This window comes from Notolepis coatsorum (genome assembly GCF_963971535.1).
Source record: "Notolepis coatsorum genome assembly, chromosome: 7".
Classification (NCBI taxonomy): domain Eukaryota; kingdom Metazoa; phylum Chordata; class Actinopteri; order Aulopiformes; family Paralepididae; genus Notolepis; species Notolepis coatsorum.
This window is the reverse complement of record NC_140171.1, coordinates 21,219,792-21,242,322: the sequence shown is the minus strand read 5'-3', so window position 1 is coordinate 21,242,322 and position 22,531 is coordinate 21,219,792.

The following is a 22,531-nucleotide window of genomic DNA, read 5'->3' as shown; positions in this document are numbered from 1 at the left end:
ATGAAAAATATTTGATTTATGATGATGAAGTTAAGACAAGCTTTCTCTAGTGTTAGGATCGAGGGTGACGATAAGGTGAGGAGAGCACAATTGCAGAGAAGGATGAGGAAACCGAGACAGAGACGAAGGGTGATACTTAAATGAGGGGAGCTTTACTGAGACAAAACCAAAATACAAAACAAACAAAAGGCACTGACACAGATACTAACAAACAACGAGTGAAAACAAGAAAACGACAGGCATCAACTCACTTGACATCAAAGGAACAAGGGAACAACACGGGGAGAACGCGGAGACAATGACAATAACTACCAACCAACAAACAATATAATACTGAGACCAATTAACAATCACCATAGCTGGGGAGAGACAGGCACAGAACAAAACAAACAATCAACCACTACACAATAAGCAATACACCAAACAACACTAACCAGGGAAACCAATTCACACCAGGGTGGGGAAGTTCAACAATAACACACACAGTGACATTCCATTAATTATCCCATTAATTAAAGTAAGCATGTGAGTTATCAAGGGTAGAATCAGTGTCTGAACCAACTGGCTCGTCTGGCCACAAGTGGGAGGTAGAGGACCACTGTCAGGAGGTAGGGGACCAGTGTCAGGAGGTAGGGGACCAGGTAGGCTCAGGAGGGAGGAAATGTTCACTGTTATTCTCATAACCGGCCCAGCAAGGGCCGGCCCTGGGGACGTTACAGTACCTCCCCCTCAATGGGGGGCTTCCAGACCCCCGAAAACAACATCCGGACATCGGTAAAGGAGGAAGCCGGGACCCCGGAAGGAACCCAGGGAAAGGACCCGGAGACCTGGGGCCGGGAGCCCGAGCAAAAAACCCAGGAGGGGCATAGCAGCCAGGTGAGCTGAAAACGGATGCAAAGGCCCGGAGAGGGGGGGTGGGGATACGAACCGAGGCCTGGACAGGGGCGGCAGGGAAAGAAACAGGGAGCCGGAGAGGGGAGCTGGAGCTGGGAGCAGAGGCCCAACGAGGGGGGGTGGGGACAAGTGCAGATGCCCGGAGAGGGCCACAAGAGGGAGGTAGAGGACCATGGTCAGGAGGTAGGGGACCAGTGTCAGGAGGTAGGGGACCAGGTAGGCGACCATTGTCAGGAGGGAGGAAATGTTCACTGTTATTCTCATAACCGGCCCAGCAAGGGGACGTTACACTCTAGGCTTTTGAAATGTTAGGGGAGCAGCCGAGATAAATAGCTGGAAGAAGCACAACTTGATTCAAAAAATATTTTAGGAAGATAAAAGGTCATCATTAAATATTATTTCACAAACCCTATCCATGTCCCAAAAATGTATTCACCCTAAGTAGATTAATGTTAATGATGAATAGTCTTCACTTTAGATTAGGGCACACAATAACATCTGCAAATGATTTATAGATCGTTTATGAATGTTTTTTAATCATTTGTTGAACATGAACAAATAAATGGAGGTATAGTAATTTTTTATTGTATTGTATTTTTTATGTATTATTTACTACACATTAAATAACATTATTTAATGATGAACAAACAAGTACAAACTATTGATAATGAGCTATACATCATTTGTAAATGTTATACAAATATAGTTATAAATGATTTAATCATTTACGAATGTACATAAATGGTTTGTTCATGATTAGTTCATTATCTTTCCCAGAGAGCAGTCGCATTTTTTATCTCTCCTCCCTGCCCTCCAAGGCCTCCTCTACCCTCCTCCCTGCAGCTGCTTTTATCTCCGTACACCAGCTCTGTCTTTCTGCCTCTCTCGACGGTGTGGACTCTAAGCTGCAATTAATAACGGTGTGGATCTCTACTTACAACTGCCTCCTTGACGGTGTGGACATTCTACTTTTTCTTCAATATACCTGACGTCCTACTCAATCAATCAATGGATCAACTAGTAAGCTGGGGTTTTGCAGCAGTGGATCAAATTTTCTCTTCAAGAAAACAAAGTGCGACCGAACCATTATGTCCGATAGGGACATTCCAGGCCGGGTTTGCAATCGACAGTTGGAATAATTGGCGACCAATATGCCTATATTCTATTGAGATTGAAGATGTTGAGGATCTGTATCTCCTCGTCATCTTTCTGATCGGTTGGGGAGCGATCGCAATTTGGATTTGGATTTGCTGCCTTCAAGTAGTAGCAAGATTGGAAAATGCCCACATGGAACTGGCAAAGCGGCTCGCTCAACACACAGCCGATGAACAATTAAGAGGTCAAATCATGTTGGGGGTCGCGCAGGACATTAGGACCGCGACAAAGAAGACAGATTTGGATTAAATTAAAGCATTTCAGGAATCATTGTAACCTGATGCAACACCCCCCCCCCCCCCCGCCACAAAACTCAAGTCTGTGGAAGAAAAGAAAGAATGTTCGAGGTCAATTGAAAGAGGCCGAGGAGAGGAAGTCAAGATAAGACCTGGTTTATGACGTCCGTACCCATCGCAACCAAGGACGGGACAGTATCTGACTGTCTGAAGATAAGATGGATGGCAGGCCCCCCCTCCCCCCCCCCCCCTCCCCATCCTCACGCAAACCTCCACCCCACGAGCACGACTGGCGACGTGCACGGAAGGAGGGGAGGAACCCTCGACTGTCTCACACGCCCAAACCCTAAGCCACTACCCTATCCTTAACTCCCACCCCTCACTCTCCGCCCTCCCTCCCATCCCCCAAATTCCCTTCCCCGAGGGTGCTTCCTGAAACTCACTGACTTTCGGCATAAATTAACATTGTAACAACAAATGTGCTTTGTTTGTACTAATTTAGGGTTGTGCCATTATTATTATGCAAAGATAATAATTGTGATTAATTCTGTAATGAGTTGTATGTGTGTTTCTAGCATCCTTGACACCCAAGGATAACGATGTAAATAAGTCAAGAGGCTTTTTCGTTCCTCTCCTTGACAAAGGCAAATATGTGATGTAATGATCTGTATATGTTTTGTGTCTAAAATAAATACCTACCTACCTATCTACAAATACCTTATACATGTCTTATAACTGAGTGTTATTATAAAGTGTTACCAAAAATAGACATGATAAAAGTACTAAGATAAAATACTATACAATGCTAAGCTTAGGTAATGAGTCCTATGTACACTACTATACAATATACAGTTTTTAAAGTGACCTTTTCTTATGTTGACTACCTTCTCCTATTAAACAGATTTCAGAGTGTTGGCTTTGATACAGGTGCTTGCAGTTGGTTTCAAAACTATTTAACAGAAAAATGTCAGTGTGTGAAAATGGGAAATGCCCAATCAGAGCTTCTACCCATCACAAAAGGTGTTCCACAGGGATTAATCCTAGGCCCTGTCTTATTTACCATTTATATTAATAATATTATCTCATCTCTGAGCAGCTGTCAAAGCCACCTTTAGGCGGATGACACAGTTCTCTATTGTACTGCTGATTCTGTGCAACTGGCCACTAAATATCTCCTTTGACGCCCTGCAAGATGCACTTATTAGTTTAAAATTGGTGCCAGTAAAACTAAATTCATGTTGTTTTCCAAAGCCAAAAATATTGTTTATAGTGACTTGCTACTCTGAACGGTTCTGATATTGAGAGAGTTTCAGAATACAAATACCTTGGTATTTGGATTGATGAAGGCCTTACATTTAAATATCATGTGGGCATTTTCGCCAGTAAATTACGGAAAAAGATTGGCTTTTTATATAGAAATAGAGCCAGCTTCCCTATGATTAGCAGAAAGAGAGTTGTTAAAGCAGTGTTATATCTGTTTTGGATTACGGAGATGTGATTTATTGTTATGGTTTGTAACCGACCCCAATCGCACAACACAAGACAGGTATGAAGGTAAGCCAAGAAACTGGCATTTATTGAACAAAAGGAAAACCGGCACTGTCCCTTTAAGGGAGAAACACAAAATACGGGAATAACAAGAGGGGGAAGGTACAGTGCCTTTAAGAGGCGAGCTGGCTAAGGGGAAGGCAAGGGAAGGCTAAGGGAAAACAGGGAGGAACTAGGAGGACCGGACGGGAGGACTAGGAGGAACTAGAGAGGGGAGAACTAGGGACAGAGGCCCGCGGAGGCGGGCTGGGGACAGGGAGGACTGGGAAAGCAGGTGGGAACATCAGGGCCGCTCTGCAGACTTCTCTCGGCAGATCTCCAAGGTGGGTAGACGGGGCCGAGAGGGAGAGAGGAGAGGGTTAGAGTACAAAGGGGGGAAACAGAGCAGGTGCAGGAGAGGTGACTAGTCCAAATACAAAAGTTATCCAAGTAAAAACAATCTTCGTGTAAAATACACAATGAGCAAAGTTCCAAAAACAATCCAATGAAAATACTATCTTCGGTGTGAACAAACACACAGTGGGAGATGTAAAGTCCAAAAATAATATCCCAGTGAAAACAAACAAAGGCACACGCTGGGTGAGTGACTGTCTGATTAAAAAGGTGGTAATCTTCAGTGTTATAGAAACACACGAAAAACGGAATTGATCAAGACAGTCAATAAAAAACTCACCCAGACGTAATGCGTAATGGTGCTGGAACAGCAGCGGGGCGAGAGCGTCGCCACCGGGGAGCCGGCTGTCCGAGCGGAGGTCAGAGTGGTGCGCCACTGCTTGGAGTGCGCGCCGGTAACAGAGAACGCATCTGGAGTGCGTCTGCGCGGAGGAGCGTGCCAAGCTCGGAGGTCTGGAAGTTGCGCGTCTACTGGGAGTGCGCGCTGGTACGGAGGAGCGTGCCAAGCTCGGAGGTCTGGATGGTGTCTGGGCGTCTGCAGCGCGGAGGTCTGGATGTGCGTCAGGACGACTGCTGCGCGGAGGTCTGAAGTGGATCACTGGGATGCCTCCCGTGGAAGTCTAGGGAGCGCAGTCCAGTCTCTCCCTCAGGCAACGGCGACAGGAGGCGAAGGCTGGAGCACATCTTTACGCCGGAGATAAAAACAGCATAGACAGAACAGAGGACCTCCCGAAGGAGTCTTGATGATAGAGAATATGATACCGAAAGTTACGGCATGTTACAACACGACCCCACGAGGAACAGAGTGGAAGAGCCAGGTATTTAAAGCCCACAGGGGAACTAATTAGAATGCACCACAGGTGCGGGAGGTAATTGATAATCGAACTAAAAGTGTGAGTTCGGCACCAGACCAATCAAACACATAATGACAGGTAGTCCAGGTGTGGCTGCTTGAAGAGAAAACGAGAGTAAAGAACGAGAGGGTGGGGGCTAGTGAGAGTGAGTGAGAAGGGAATTCCTAAACAGTAGGCTAAGAGGAAGGAAAGAGTAGGTGAGCAGCGGGCAAAACCTCACATTTATAGACATGCAGCGGCTTCCACTCTTAAGCCCTTAGACTCTGTTTACCATTCAACCATTCGATTTATCACCGGTGATAGTTATGGTACTCAAGTCAAGTCAAGAGTTTTATTTGTCACGGCATACAAGCATACAGTGAAATGCGGGGGGTCTTGCCCGCAACGATTGTGCAATAATACAATAATAATAGGATGAGAATAAGACATTGTGCAATAATACAAGTGATAAGAATAAGACATAACAGCAGACCAGGCTGCAGAAACAAATTAGTGGGGGGGCATAAAATGTTCTCGGGGGGGCACAATGGTTTTTCAACACAGGTTCCCTTTTATACGTTTCAGCTGGGACAACGGCGCTGTGGCTTGCTTGGCGTTGCCCACGGTGCTGAACTAAACAGCAGAGAGGCAGTTGAAAAATCTAATTTCTCTCTATCTTAAGAACATTCACTTATACAAAAACAGACTGAACAGATATATATAACAGACCTGCTGGGGCAGCGGACTGAGAGCAGGGGACACAGACAGGCTGGATAAGATGGTCAGGAAGGCCAATAGCGTGGTTAGGGTGTAGCTGGACGCCCTAGCGAGGGTGGCGGAGAGGAGGAGCCTTGCTAAGCTCCAGGCCATCAGGGAAAACCCCTCCCACCCACTATACACAGACTTGGCTGACAGGAGGAGCATGTATTGTTATAGGCTCACACTACCTAAATGCAGCACTGAACGGCACAGGAAGTCCTTCATTCCGACAGCCATCAGACTATACAATGCATCACTGTGCCTCACTGCATCACTGAGCAAAGAGTGACAGTTACCATCTTCCTGGACTCTTACTTTTTAAACAGCACTGTGCAATATTACACCTACTGTAGACTTCAGTATATTTTTACTGTATTTATTTACTGTATCTTTTATTCTATTTTTATTCTATTTCATTTTATTCTATTCTTAGGCCATTTGTTTTGTTATTCTTATTCGTGACTTGTTCTGTCTAAATGTTTAATGTTGAGTGATTTGGAGTGTCAAATTTCCCTCAGGATAATACATTTCTATTCTATTCTATTCTATATCTTTGAAAACTCTCCATTTATTCAACACTTCTGAATTCACTGACAAACTGAACTGAACTGACAAAAATAAAGTGCATAAAAAAGCAAACAAAATTCCTCCACAGGCTACTCACCATCATTAGTAGAGCGGCAAGCAGCGTTTGGGGACAGAGTGAAATCTTCTTAAAACACTGCCCCTCCACTCATTCCTGAACTTTTTTGTTAAGTCCTTCTCAAATGCCAACTGAATTAAATTGGCCTTGCGTCGATGAAGCATACTAAGGCGATGTTCTGTAAAGATGTTCTTGAGGGTAGAAAACTAATTCTCACAGAGTGCCGTGCTAGCTTCAGTAGTGTTGTTGTTGACATCAGTGCCCACTAGGGCTAAGCATTTGGATAGTCTACTTTGATTGACAAAAAAAAAAAAAAAAAAAAAAAAAAATCTCAGGGTGGGCACAGCTGACTCAGTGGGCGGGCCAGGCCCCCCAATGCCCGCCCATGGCGCCGGGTCTGCATAACAGGATCCTGGTCGCGCCGGACCGGGGCACAGCTGTGTGGTTCCCGGCCCTGATTCAGCTCTTGGTGGCCCCGCCTTCCTTTTGGCCATCACCTCCGCTAAGTGCGTGGGTGAGCTGTGTGCTCTCTCGGTGCGGTCAGAGTGCCTGTCTATTTGGGCCGATAGCAGTGAGACTCTGAGGCCTAATCCGGCCATCGTGCCAAAGAATATCCGGAGCTCTTATCGCTCCAGGGATATTGTGCTTCAGGCGTTTCACCCTCCTCCTCACGCTAGTGAGTTGGAGGTGAGCCTGTGTGGCAGAGCGATCTCCCAGACCCGACGGCACCGGTCGAGATGCTCCTGTACGGAGGGAACTGCCACTTCCGACTCCTGTGCAGGGAAAAGAGGGGGTTGGTAGCCCAGGGATACCTCAAAAGGTGAGAGGCCGGTGGCGGAACTGACCATGGAGTTGATGGAGTACTCGACCCAGGGAAGGAAACAGCTCCAAGAAGCGGGTTTCTCGGCAGCCACACACCGAAGAGCAGACTCCACGCTCTGGTTCATCCTCTCCGTTTGTCCGTTAGTCTGGGGATGATAAGCAGAGGAAAGACTGACCGTTGCCCCCAATCCCTTGCAAAAAGCCCGCCATACCTGGGAAGTGAACTGGGGCCCCCGGTCCGAGACGACATCCTGGGGAAACCCATGGAGGCGAAACACGTGGCGTGTCAGGAGGTCCGCCGTCTCGGCCGCCGAGGGAAGCTTGGGAAGGGCCACGAGGTGAACCCCCTTGCTGAACCGATCCACCACGGTCAGTAGGCACGTGTTCCCCTGGGAAGAAGGAAGACCTGTGACGAAGTCCAACGCCACATGGGACCAAGGGCGGCTCGGAATGGGAAGCGGCTGCAATAGCCCGGAGGGTGCCTGGTGGGAGGCCTTGCTGCGGGCGCAGACTGCGCAGGCCAGTACAAACTCCTTGACGTCGTTCCTCATGGTGGGCCACCAGAATCGACGAGCCAGGAAGGAGAACATGCGATGAACGCCTGGGTGGCAGGCGAACCGGCTGGTATGGCCCCACTGGAGGACCCGGGACCGGACTGAGTCGGGGACGAAGAGACGATGAACCGGTACATTGCCTGGAGCGCGATGGAAGCGTAGGGCACGCCTTACCACCCCCTCGATGCCCAAGGTGACGACTCCTACCACCCTGGCCTCTGGGAGGATGGGAGTCGGGTCCTCAGTGGTTGGAGCCCCCTTGGAGTGTAACCGGGACAGGGAGTCAGCCTTCGTGTTGCGGGAACCAGGGCGAAACGTCAGCGAGAAGTCGAACCGACTGAGGAAGCTGGCCCATCTTGCCTGCCGGCCATTGAGGCGCTTGGAAGCACGGATGTACGTCAGGTTCTTGTGGTCCGTCCAAATGGTAAATGGCTCCTCGGCCCCCTCTAGCCAATGACGCCACTCCTCCAAGGCAGCCACAACCGCCAGCAGCTCCCGATTGCCGATGTCGTAGTTCTTCTCGGCAGGGAGGAAACGACGCGAGTAGAAGGCACACGGATGTACCTTCTGGTCCGTTGCCGACCGCTGGGATAAGATAGCTCCTAGTCCGGTATCCGAGGCGTCCACCTCTACGATGAACTGTCTCTTGGGGTCTGGATGGAGCAAGACCGGGGCGGAAGTGAACCTCTTCTTGAGGGAGCGGAACGCAGCACACGCCGCTGGGGACCAGTCGAACGGCAGGGCGGGAGAGGTCAGCCTGGTAAGTGGTTCCGCCACCTGACTGTAGTTCCGGATGAATCTTCGGTAGAAGTTGGCGAACCCGAGGAAGCTCTGTAACTCCTTCCGAGAGGTGTGTTCCGGCCACTCCTCCACGGCCCGGATCTTGCTCGGGTCAGCTCGGGTCAAGCCTCTCTCCACGATGAAGCTCAGGTAATCGACGGAGTCGGAGTGGAATCGGCACTTCTCTGCCTTGACGAAGAGCCGATTGTGGAGGAGGCGCTCCAGCACACGGCGGACATGCTGGATGTGTTCCTCGAGGGTCTTGGAGAAAATGAGGATGTCGTCTAGGTATACCACCACAAACTCCTCCAGCATGTCACGAAGGACGTCGTTCATGAGCGCCTGGAATACCGCCGGAGCGTTGGTGAGGCCGAACGGCATTACCAGGTACTCGTAGTGGCCCCTGGGAGTCTTGAAGGCGGTCTTCCACTCATCGCCCTCTCGGATACGGACCAGATGGTAGGCACTCCGGAGGTCCAGCTTGGTAAAGACGGTAGCCTGGGTGAGAGGCTCGAAGGTGGAGTTCATGAGAGGAAGAGGGTACTTGTTCTTAATGGTGATCTCGTTGAGCTGGCGATAGTCGATGCAGGGTCGAAGGTCTCCGTCCTTCTTCCCAACAAAGAAGAAACCGGCCGCCACAGGGGAGGAGGAAGGCCGAATGAGTCCAGCTTCCAAGGACTCAGAGATATATTGATCCATCGCTGCCTTCTCAGGGACGGTCAGACTGTAGAGGCGGCTGCCGGGAAGGGGAGCCCCTGAGCGGAGGTCGATGGCACAGTCGTAAGGCCGGTGAGGCGGAAGGGCCTGAGCCCTGGACTTACTGAAAACCTCCTCGAGGTCGTGGTACTCGGGGGGTATGGTCGAGAGGTCCGGAGGCGGCTCACAAACGGATCTCCGGGGCGAGGGACAGGACGCCGCTTGAAGACACTGGGCATGACAGGAGGAGCTCCACCCCCTGATGGTACCGGAGGACCAGGCGATGTGGGGCTCGTGCAGCGCGAGCCAGGGCCGGCCCAGGACTACTGGGACAAGAGGGGATCTGGTGATAAAAAACTGGAGTCTCTCAACGTGGTTACCAGCAATGGTGAGCAGGACAGGTGCGTTGAGTGATGTCAGCCAGGCGGTGTTGGTCCAATGCGAACACCTCCAATGGCCTCACGAGGTCCTCTAGTGGAATGTTGACCCGGGTAGCAAACTCGAAGTCTAGGAAACTCTCGTCAGCACCCGAGTCAATGAGTGCCTCCACCGTGGCCCGTTGGTCCGCCCAGGCCAGGGTGACACTCATCAGACGGCTAGGTGGTGCACGGCTCTGGGAATGAGAAAAACGGCTCACCAGGATCTCCCGGGGTCCCGGCGAGCCTGGTCTTTTGGCCGGGTGGGGCAGTTGGAGATACGGTGTCCATCCCGACCGCAGTAGAGGCAAAGGCCGGACCTGAACCTTGCCTCCCGTTCAGCTTGGCTAAGACGTCCCAGCTGCATGGGTTCCTCCCCGGGCACCGAACGCGAGGGGAAGGTACCACCAGTTGTGTTGGGAGCAGGGCGGGCCGCAGTACCGTCACGAGTACGGGGGGTCTGGGGAACCTCTGAAGGTCCCGGTCGGGTTCTCTCACGTCTTCTCTCCTGGAGGCGTCCGTCGATGCGAATGGCGAGGCTGAATAGGTCCTCGAGGGACTCAGGTTCCTCACGGGTCGCGAGCTGGTCCCTGACAGCGTCGTTGAGCCCCCTCATGAAGGTGAGACGAAGCGCTTGATCGTTCCAACCGCTCTCCGTTGCCGCCAGTCTGAACTCCAGCACGTAGTCGGTGACCCCGCCACTGCCCTGCCGGAAGGTGCCCAACCGAGCTCCAGGGTCCTGGCCACGGGCTGGGTGGTGGAAAACCCTGCGGAGCTCTGCCACGAAGTCTGGGTAGGAAAAACAGAAATCAGCCCCCATTGCCCAGGAGGCAGTAACCCACTGTGCTGCCCGGCCTGAGAGCAGGTTAGTCATGTAAGCCACTCGGGCTCCCCTTGAAGTGAATCGGCTGGGTTGATGACGAAAAACCAACTCACATTGCATGATGAATGTGGCACAATCCTCGAAGTTACCATTGAACAACCGTGGTTCGGAGAGACGGGGCTCCCGAGGTGCGGGATCGGGAGGCGCGGGGCCTGCCACGGCTGCGGGTGATGCTCCGGCCGAGGCTCCTGTAGTAGGTGGGGTTACAAGCAAGGTGTTAACGGCTTCACTCAGCGCTTGTAATTGGTGGAGAATATTAGTCTGCTGATTACCCTGGGCTGTCTGCAGGCTAGCCAGAGAGCCAAGGGACTCCTGAATAGGCAGGACCTGGTCTCGGAGCTCCTGTACAGCAGCCGCAGCCGCACTAGCTGTAGGCTGTGGTCGTTGGTTAATTCAATCTGGACCGCCAACGCTGTTCTGACCCTGTCTGTGTCGGCTGAGGTCGTCATGGTCGGGTCGTAATGTTAGGGTTTGAACCGACCTCAATCGCACGGCACAGACAGGAAGTTCAGAGTTAGCCAAATACTAGGGCGTATTTATTTACAGAGTCACAAAAGGGGTAAAGTAACAATTATGAAACAACAAGGGAGACTGCCATCGGCAGAGTTCTCTGCGGCTCTGCAGATCCTCCTGGTGATAGCAGTGGGGAATCGGTATTTGACGTTGTAGCGGCTCTGCAGATACTCCCAGCCTTAACTCGAGGTGGAAAACGGAGAGAGAGAGAGATATCAATAACAGTCCAACGAAACACAGAGGCAGTGTGGTTCCCTTCTCCCTTAGCTGTGTCCAGAACCAATGAACAGTAACAATCTTCAGTGTTCTCCACAACACACAAGTTAGCTGAGTTTAGTGCAAACAGAAATGATATCTTCAGTGTCTCTTCAAAACACACACTTCAACTGAGTCCAGTGCAAGCAAAAATGATAATCTTCTGTGTTCGTCACACACACAGACAGAATAATCCAGAGGGGTTTGGTTCCAACTCACCCAAGCGCAAACGCGTAAAGCGGGTAAACAAGGCGCAGCTCCAAACGGGGAACAAGGTTCTCATCAGCGGATCTCCACAGAAAGTCCTGGAGGGAAAGAAGATGAGGCACATCAATGGGGAAAAAGCAGGCAAAAGCAGTTGTATTACAAAACGACCCGACATCGATTGAAGGGAAGTCCCAGTATAAAAAGCCTCTGGGGCGCTAATCAAAAACTATGACAGGTGCGCGCTGGAATTGATACTTGCTCCAAAAGCGTGTGGCGGGGAATGCACCAATCAACACAGCACCTTAAAGGAGCGGAGCGTGTGGCGGGGAATGCATCAATCAACACAGTACCTTAAAGGAGCGGAGCGTGTGGCGGGGAATGAACCAATCCTCACAATTTCTTCTATATTTCTTCCAGTGTGACTAAATGTATTGCTCTCAGAGTAGCTTCCCAATCACTGGTTACGTGCTGCCTTGTTTCTTTTTTTGATCCACTTTTTATCCCATTTAAAATGTTTCTCCCATCCCAATTTCGTATCATCCAATTCAACCCTCCCCTGTCTCGAACGCTGTTTCTTGCCTCCCACAAGCCGGCTGCAATGTGGACTAAGTCATAGATAGCACAAGTCCCCTCCGATACTCGAGGTAACAGCAGTCGCATTTTTTCACCTGTGCGGCGCGATCTTTCAGCGTCAGGGGTCTGCGCTTTGGAGGGGCGCCGACCCCATCGCTTCCTGATTCTACTGCGCAGGCGCACCAACCGACCTGTAGGAGTCGCTGTCCACAACGCCCGATCCCCACCCATCAGTTTCCCACCCCCTAATACTGCCAATGTGTATTAGTACGGACGACCAGCTAAACTGAAAGCAATGTGGAGCGCTGGGCTCGAACAGGCGAACCCAGCATCTCCAGTATTCGTGGTGAGCACCTTGCCCACTGCACCACGTAGCCGCCCTACTGCTGCCTTGTTGAAAGAAAGATTCTAAACATACATGTACTGTGAAACGTTGACAGTCAAACTACACCTCAAGTAAATACATTTTATTAAGTGAGAAATATTTCCAAGTACCTTTGACACAGACAACTATATTACACAGAATACAATTGCTGTTTGTTTATACTTCAGAAGTATGATATTTAGACTTGATCCTCAACATTAATGGTGTGAAAGTGAAAGTGAATTAGGAGCCTAAAAACAAGAATAGTGGTGTTGACAGTGGACGAAAGTAGCAGGGACAGAGAGGGGGACAGGAATGGTTCAGGAATATCCTCTCCCATTCGATTTTCACAAATATAAATCAACAGATTTAAAATAACTCACAGTATTATAGGCCTATTCCTCGTAACATGGTTGTTACATCCCAATGTATTTGCTTCCCCAGTGTTTGTCTTGTCTCCATTTTGTTTCCTCCCTTCAGTATGAACACCTCCACCATTGGTCCCTGGCTCCCTGCCCCTCCATTGGTGGACTACATAGCAGCACATCACCGATTGGTGGATGGGTTTCAGGATTCCTGCACCCAATCATGAACCATCAACCCACCGGCCACCACCCAATATCGGATCACCACACCCTGTTTAAACCTGGCTGCTCACTTCATTGAGAGCCATAGAGAGCTATATATTGTTTTGATGTTTACCTCTCCTGTATGTATCCCTAATATGTGTTATGTTCTCCCTTTTCAGGAAGCACGGACGGGGTGAGCTGCCATTTCCTTTGGATATTGTTTTCTCCTGTTTTTGTTAGGTAAGGGTAGTTTAGGGAATGTAATTGATTTTACCATAGATTAGGTTGGTTTATGTTGCAGAATAGTGGTGCTTGTTTGTTGTTTTGGCCTTGACTCACCCTTGAATTACTTTTTTTTTTATGACTTATACTTTATTGAAGTTTTTTTCTTTTTGCACACACAGGACATCAGAACAACACAAAGTAATGACATAACATGTGAATCAACATAGGTCGGTCCTGAAAGACAACACACACACCTAGACCACTAACATCAAGACTACAATGACACCACCCCACATGGGGGACCGTAATTGTTTTTATTTTTTTTAAACCAACACAAAACTAAGAAATCGACTACATTAAACAGAAAATAAAGCTACATTAATACAGAGAGCACATCTTGTCGACATATACATACATTTGTCAGGTATTCCTTCACCTAAGTTTCCTTATCCTGAACCTGAACCGTACCCTCTACTCTCACAGGTCCAGTGTGCTCCAAAATAACTGTACTGTACCTTCCCCACCTTTACGCCTCCCACGCTTATTTGCTAACAGTTTTATAGAGATAATCATATGCATTATGCATCACCGCTGTCTAAGGCAAGTGGGCCCACCAACCCAGTTACAATGAGTGAAATTCCAGATATTGTGCTTCCTTTTTACATCAATAAATATAATTAGTTTACAAACCAGGTCCGTCCTTTCCATCAACCAACCTTTATGTTACAGCCCTATACATTACAAGTGAGTTTTTAGTATTGTATTGTATATTTTGTATAATGTTTGGACTTTACAATTTGACTCTGGCAGTGGCGGACTGGGACACAAATTCAGCCCGGGACATTCAGACGCACCAGCCCACACACCGGCCCACACACCGGCCCACGCACCGGCCCCGAAACCGGCCCACACAACGGCCGTTATGAAACACTTGTCCACTATTAAACAACCCAAGGCTGTGGCTAAGGAGTCAAAATCAGGGAGACCAAATCTACACACCGCCCCTAGATGTGCACTCATGCACAGTGCACACACACACACACACAGACACACACATACATATACCGTTACCTCCTGTCATTGGCATATGTTTTTTTTTTTACTAACATCTTAGTGCCTCATTAGCCTAGGGATTAAGGATACATGAAGTATTAACTACACCATAATAATATTGAGGTTTTGATCCATAGAAAGTAGGGATGTCCGATATTATCTGCCTACCGATATTATCGGCCGATATCGGCATTAAAATGTGATATCGGAAAATATCGGTATCGGTTTTAAACATTTCTATAACCTTTATTTACCCAGGCAAGCAAGTAAGAACAAATTCTGATTTTATTTATTGTCAAAAGTATGCATAATGTTGTGTTAATTCCACAACAAGAGATATGTAATGTTAATTACCTGAAATTATTCCATTTTTTGGGGCGGGCATATATCGGTATCGGTTGATATCGGTTGATATCGGTATCGGAAATTAAGAGTTGGACAATATCGGTATATCGGTATCGATAAAAAAGCCAATATCGAGCACCCCTAATAGAAAGGTCTGTGCTACACAATTTCAGTTAGATTGGATTTATTGTCCTTTAATTTGGCACTCATGACATTAGTTGCTTGCCGTTTAATCAACATCGAAAGACCCCCCACTTCCTCCCAGACACCCATTCCAAGAGCCTGTTTCTCTCTCTCTCTCTCTCTCTCTCTCTCTCTCTCTCTCTCTCTCTCTCTCTCTCTCTCTCTCTCTCTCTCTCTCTCTATCTCTCTCTCTCTCTCTGTGTATGTGTCTCTCTGTGTGTGTGTCTCTCTCTCTCTGTGTCATTCCCTCTCTCTGTCTCTCTCTCTCTGTGTCTCTCTCTCTGTCTCTCTCTCTGTGTGTCTGTCTGGACTGGGCTCTCTCTCTCCCCTCAGGGTCAGCTGTGCTGGACTGGGCGCTCTCTCTCCCCTCAGGGTCAGTTGTGCTGGACTGGGCGCTCTCTCTTTCCTCAGAGTCAACTGCATAAGAAGAACATCAGCAATCAATAATAATGGCTTGAATTCATACAGCGTTTTTCAGCCTTTTGAAAACACCCAAAGTAGTAGTAGTAGTAGTAGTTGTAGTAGTAGTAGTAGTTTATTCAGTCATCATCTCACACAATACAATATACACCATCATTTAACAATATTTGATTTTACAGTGACTGAAAAGGTACAGACTGAAGCATAATGCTTATATATGCCTGTCCTATATATATTTTTTTTTTATTTGTCTTTTTCCCCCTCCATTTTCCTCCGATTTTCTCCCATCCCAATGTTAGTCGTATGCCAATTCCCAGTCCCTTCCTGATCGCTGCGCACTTACCCCCCACAGTCAGATCATCTGGGAGAGTGGAGGCTACCACGTGCTTCCTCCGACACACTTCCAGCCAATCACCGCTTCTTTTCACCTGGCAGCGCGGATTCTCATTGAGAGGGCGTAGCGTATGGGAGGACCACACTATCCCCCTCACGTCCAATCCGCGCTTAGCAGGCGCCCCGACCGAACTGTAGGAGTCGCTGTTTACAACGACCCGGACCCACCCCGCCAGCTTCTCCCACCCTCTGATACAGCCAATTGTATCAGTGCAGACGGCCAGCCAAGCTGGTGACAACCCCGGAGCTGTGAGCTGGATTCGAACAGGCGAATCGAGCTCACAGCTCCGGGGCTGGTGACGAACGCAATCTCCGCTCGGCCACCTAACCGCCTGCCTGTCCTATATTCTTAACAAAAATTAAAAAAATTAAGACGCCAAAACAGTATTCTAAAAGAAAATAGCAAAAAAAAAACAGGATTATTGACCCTTGTAGTTTTCAAAAATAGCTTTACAAACCATTTTCTTAAAAACCAAAAGCGAATTACTCATTCTTAACTGTATCAGCATTGTTCCACAAAGCGCTTCACAGAAACCATCAAGCATTCACACTCACACGCTACTGGTGGTCGTGAGCAGCATCAGCAAACACAGCTGCCCTGTGGCAGACTGACAGAATCATGTCTGCTAATCAGCGCCAACCACCATCAACAACCTTCATAAATACATTCAACATGAATGGAATAGGCTAACTACCAACTTAGCTGTAGCAGTTAGCTGTTATATGCAATCACATTTGTTTAACTACGGGGTAGTAGTTGACCTAGTTGTTAGCTTAAGCTAGTTAGCTGTGGTTATTTACAAACATGTAGATGAGACTAATCATATACAGATCGAGAACATGGCTAACAGTTGGGAATTCTAAGGTACATCTTATTTAAGCATGTAAAATGGCAACTAATCAATTCAATCAATTAGATTACCAATATTATATCAACATGAAAATTTGGAAGGGAACATAATAGTATTTTATTTGAGTATTTACTATTATAATATTAGTAGCCGATTAATTTGCAGCCCGTCCTAGGTTCTGATTGGCTCTCTAGGTTAGCACTTTAACTTCTGATGCTGTGGTGGGCACTAGTCCTAACATTGCTAACTAAACTTTTAGTCAGAGAAAAAACGTCACGAGTCACGACTATTTAAGTCCACGTGCTGTAAGGAATCAGGAATACGGAAAGCACATTGTCTTGTAATAGAATGACTGAAATCACTGCAAGAGCTAGTATAGGCTAGCTAGCCCTCATGAACCGGCAGATACCAACAGTAGAATATGCACTAGGCTACTGCACGCACCTGTCATGTTACTGTTGGTTCCTTCCACTTGAACTTCATCATCATTAGCAGCAGCAGCTACTATAACGCCAGCCCTTCCTCTACTAAACATGTCTGTAATTTTAGAACATTGTTCTGCGTCTTTTACTAGCAATTTTAGTTTTTTAATTCTAGCTTTTTCAGCTCCACCCTTTCTTTTTTTGCATTCTCCATTTCTGCGCCTCTAGGCCTACTCGCGGTTGGGAGGAAACGTGAATCTCATTCACTGATGTCTCATGTCTCATTCAAGACTGGCTAACAAAAGCATGTCTTTCACTTAACACCAAGAAAACAGTGTGTATGATGTCCACAAAGTCACCAGTAGAGGTCACTCACTCTAATGTGTTTCTGGGAGAGGCGGAGCTGGACATTGTACATTAATTCAAGTATCTTGGGGTCACATTGGACTCTACATTGACCTTCAAAAAGTCATGTGAAGAAAGTGACAAACACAGTCAAGTTTAACATCGAAAACTTCACGCAGATCAGGCCCTGCCTGCCAGTTAATGCTGCAAGGATGTTTCTGCATTCAATGATTTTATCACACATCGAGTACTGTTTTATCAACTGGTCTCTTTCATATGTCACTACTCTTACACCAATAGAATTACTCTACAAAAAAGCCATAAAAGTATTTGATAGGAAACCAATTTCATTTCATCACTGTAATGTTTTAGAAAAACATAACATGCTAAGTTTCGAGAATTTCCAAGTTTTCAAATATACTTGCTTCATGTACAAGGTTCTGCATGGACTTGCCCCTCCCCCATTGAATGAGTTCATCCAACAGAAAGCAGACACTGGCATTACCACCAGGGCCATCAGTAGAGGGGACTGTAAGGTGCCTTTTCGGTATACTACCATTGCAAAAACTGTGTTCTCTGTTAAAAGTGGTAACTACTGGAATAGCCTACCAGTTGTGATTAGAGAGTGCCCTACATACTCCATGTTCAAGACCCATCTTAAACTGCATCTTAAGGCAAACCAGAACTGTGATAATTTTTTATCTGATTTAGTTTATGCAACTTGTTTATTGATTTATTGCCGGCCCACACACTGGCCCACACACCGGCCCACATAATGGCCCACACACCGGCCCACATACGGCCCACACACTGGCCCACACACTACACCGGCCCACACACCGGCCCACACACCGGCCCACGTTAGTGGCCCACACACTGGCCCACATACTGGCCCACACACTGGCCCACACACTGGCCCACACACCGGCCCACACACTGGCCCACATACTGGCCCACACAACGGCCCACACACCGGCCCACATACTGGCCCACACACTGGCCCACACACCGGCCCACACACTGGCCCACATTAGTGGCCCACACACCGACTCACACACTGGCCCACACACCGGCCCACAGACTGGCCCACATACTGGCCCACACACCGGCCCACACACTGGCCCACACACTGGCCCACACACTGGCCCACACACCGGCCCACATTAGTGGCCCACACACCGACTCACACACTGGCCCACACACCGGCCCACAGACTGGCCCACATTAGTGGCCCACACACTGGCCCACACACTGGCCCACACACTGGCCCACACACCGGCCCACATTAGTGGCCCACACACTGGCCCACACACTGGCCAAAAAAAAAAGAAAAAAAAAAAAAAAAAGGGAAAAAAATATAATTTTTTTTTTTTTTTTTTTTTTTTTTGGACCAGCCCACTTTGGTTCCGGCCCATCGGGATTCGTCCCGAACGTCCCGATGGCCAGTCCGCCACTGGACTCTGGTGTCTTGCTCCTCGATGACTACAGTGTCAATTATTGTCACTAGGGCCTGCACACAACCTGGGGCAAAATGGCAGTTCACATAGGTTTAGTCACAAAAACAGTAACACAGGGAGGGTGCTGTCAACCTTTGACACCAACACTCAGTGAAGTTGGTTAACTAGCAGCAATTAACCTCTAATTTACGGGCTGCAATTAGAAGGTTACCTAATATTTGTATGTCCCTGGAAAATAAAGTGGGTATGAAGGGGCAAACAATTCTCACAGGCATAGAGAGCTTTATTTGGTTACATTCATTGGTTTGGAGCATAGCTGCTGAATGACATTCAATGACACATGATGTTAATGATATGCAATGCACTTGAGGCCAGGGATATTCAAGTTAAAACACAATGTTTATTACATATTTATGAATGGAAACAATTTACACACAATTAGTTGGGGGCCTTAGGGCTATATGAGGCTAAGTTCGTGCAAATTTGTGCAAAAGCACCAAATTTGGCCCAGATGTAGCTCAGAGTATGTTCTAATGATTCAGCCTAATTTGCATATTTCCAAGATGGCGGTTCCCCGAAAATGAGTTTTACCTTAACTTTTACGTTTCTGTTTCAATATTGACCCATTTCGCATTTGTGTCTTGATTATGAACCCAACACAACAACATTCAATCAACAGCTCCTCAAATATCTGCCTGAATGGAGTGAACACCAGAAAGGGAGGGACACATACATAGCAAACAAGGAACAAGTGGCTAAGAAAGTAGCTAGAGGTCACAATTCCAACCAGATTGATCAGGATGAGGTGATTCTGTTGATGAGGGCCGCCTTGGTTTTGTATTGCTTACAACCAGGCCACACATTTGACGGCTCCTTCCCATCCAACTGTCTCACAACATATGTTGCAGAACCCTTACAAGTGTTCAATGATATCGTCCTCCAGGGTCCAGCACTCATCAAACCCTGTGCAGCTAATACAGAAGATGCCAACCTGAAACCGAGAACGAAAATAGCAAGTCTCATCACCCAATGTCAGAAGTACAATGCATATGGCAGCACACATCACATCTGCAAGACTGACGCAATACGTCACAGCAAGGACATAAATGCCCTTTCCGCTCTATTGTAGCCTCAAATTGCATGGCAATGGACGCCAGAAAATGGAAGTTGATGAAGCACATGCACAAGGGTTATATTTCGTATTGCATCGCGTCCCGCTCTGAGCCTTACGAGATACTCATATCTCCTGTGATACCTAATGTATCTCCCACGAACAAAAACACATGCACCCCACCTGTATGGGGCCCCGCCCCTTATGGTGGCCACCGCCCATATAACCATGACCCTGGTCATGAAACACCCTTCCTCTATTTTCGTCCCAGCGTGTTGGATGCGTGCACCATACGAGCTAGCGGAATGAAAAGATTAAGGAAGATTAATAATGTTGGAAGCTTACCGGAGGTTGCTGGCCCCTGGCATCTTCGACGCATGTTTTCGGCGACACGACGGGCCTGTGATGTTCCTCGTTTGATGACTGCACATCGAGGTTCAGCTGTACAAGGCTGGCTGTCGGGCCAGCTTGTACTCAGGTAGGCCCTGTGTCTTCAGGCATGGGTATTAGTGTTAGTAATGCTGGTTTGTGTTGTTAACACAACCTTGTTGTGTGTTGGCGCCAGGGGCAAGATGGTTTGGTGAACGTTCTCTGCAGGGAACGGTTTCCAATCTGTCTTGGGCGTGCTGCTAAAACATCTAAAGCTATGCTAACATGCTATCGCTACTGCCGCATGCTATCACTACTGCTAATTGCTATGCTGTTTTAATGTCTCCGCCGTGAGATGTTGTCACTCTCCCGCCTCTTGCCCGGTTCATCAATGAAGGTCAGTCGGTAGCTGTTGTGGGGTTTTGAGTTCTATTTACCTTTTTCGGGTAAATGGGTTGACAACGGGGTAGGTCGTGGCTAGGTTCTAGCCAGGTATTACCTTGTGTTCCGGCGGGGTTTGTTGAACGGTGTTCCCATCTGGGTTGGCGTCGGGTAGTGGGGCTATGGGTCCAGCCGACATGGTAAACATGTTGCGTGTCTGTGCACAGGCAATTGTTGTCTTGGGTTCCACATTGCCTGGCGTTAGGCTGCAGTAGTATAAGGGCAGGGCCGCTTGGGAGAAATGTGAGGCCCTGTGCGTTTTTAGACGCGAGGCCCCCCATCTCCTGGGGCGGCCCTGTGTAGGGGGCTATTGTTTCATTTTGTCACTCTGCTATGAGAAGGTCTGTCTTGCTACAGCTTTCTTTCCTCTCAAACCATTCATACTGACGGTCAATCGGTATACTGGGGGAGTAGTGTGGGGGGGGGGCTTTGTTTACCTTTTTTGGTAAATGGGCTAAACTAGGGCTGGTGTTCTGTTGTGAATATTTTGAATGAAGACGGGTCTGGTCCGTCTCCCCTTAAACTTTGTGTGTATGGGTTTGCTCATTCTACAGTTTTTGTGGTTTAGCTCTTTTATTCATTTAACCTTTTCATGGTCCACACCACAGTGGAGGGTGCTGTTTGCAATCACCACTGGTGCTCCATGTTAACGTCAGTCCTTTGTTTTTGATATATTGAAACAATGCCCCGCCCGGCCGACACCATGGGTCGGCCTGGCGAGTGGCTGGTGGGCTGTTAAGGCTTGTACCGCCACGGTATGGAATTGGCAACGATTAGAACTGTGTTCGAATTGGTGTTTTTTCTATTAAAGAAATGGTGTCTGGTGGAGGGGCCTTGAGGGCCGGCCGACGTCGACACATCGCGCAAGGTTGTTGACGTTATTAGCTTTGACCCAGCCGCAAGCTATAACCGCTCAGGGTTCCCCTCTCCGCAGGGGATTTTGGTCTTCTGCTGGAGCGCGGGCGGTATTGTCCTAGGCTCTACACCGCCTCACACCGCGCAGCCAGAAGAAGAGAGAGCACGGCCTCGTCAGCGGCGATGACGGGGCCCTCGACAGGCGGCCATGTTTCCCCCGCCAGTGGTGCCCTGGTTGGAGAATCGACAGGGTATCGCGAGGCCGACAGTCTTGGCGGCCGAGGGATCGGCCATTTTGGGTGATTTCGGTGTTGGTAAACCACTCCGTCGTCATTTTGCCGCGAGCAGCCCGCTCCCCGTTCAATCCTCTCTCTGGTATCCCCAGAAGCGGGGCTCTGAGCGTTCTCCTTTGGCTGCGGGCCGTGAACCTTCATTGAAGCGTATGCGGCCCCATTCTTCGCTTCTCATGGAGACAGGGGCTGACACCCAGTTGATGGCTGAGCCTGGGTCTGTCCGTGAGAATGTTGTGCTGTCAAGCGGCTCCCACACCTTGAACTGTGTTGGTTGAGCCTGGTGTTACGTCTGTCAACTTAAGTGTTGTCAGCAGGGGGGCTCGAAACCTTTTGAGGCACACAGTGCGGGCTTCCCCGGCCTCGCCTTCGCCAGGCCAGGTATCATGTTGGTGCTCCCACTCCTGGAATATTGGCAAGTGGTCGCAGCTCACATGGTTTGGGGTGGTAGTGATATCACTGCAGGGCTACGGTGTGTAGGAACCCATGGGGGCCTTACACCTTGCATGTCCGGCTGCAGAACAACTCCTTCAGCATGTTCTGGAGGGGTGTTCAGTGGGGGGGCTTTTTTGATCGGAAGCCCCCCGTATCAGACAGGCCCTTTTCTGTCGGGGTTCCCCCTTGGGTGCGATTGCCTCGTGGGTGGTGTCAGGGTCAGGTGTTCCGACACGGAACGCG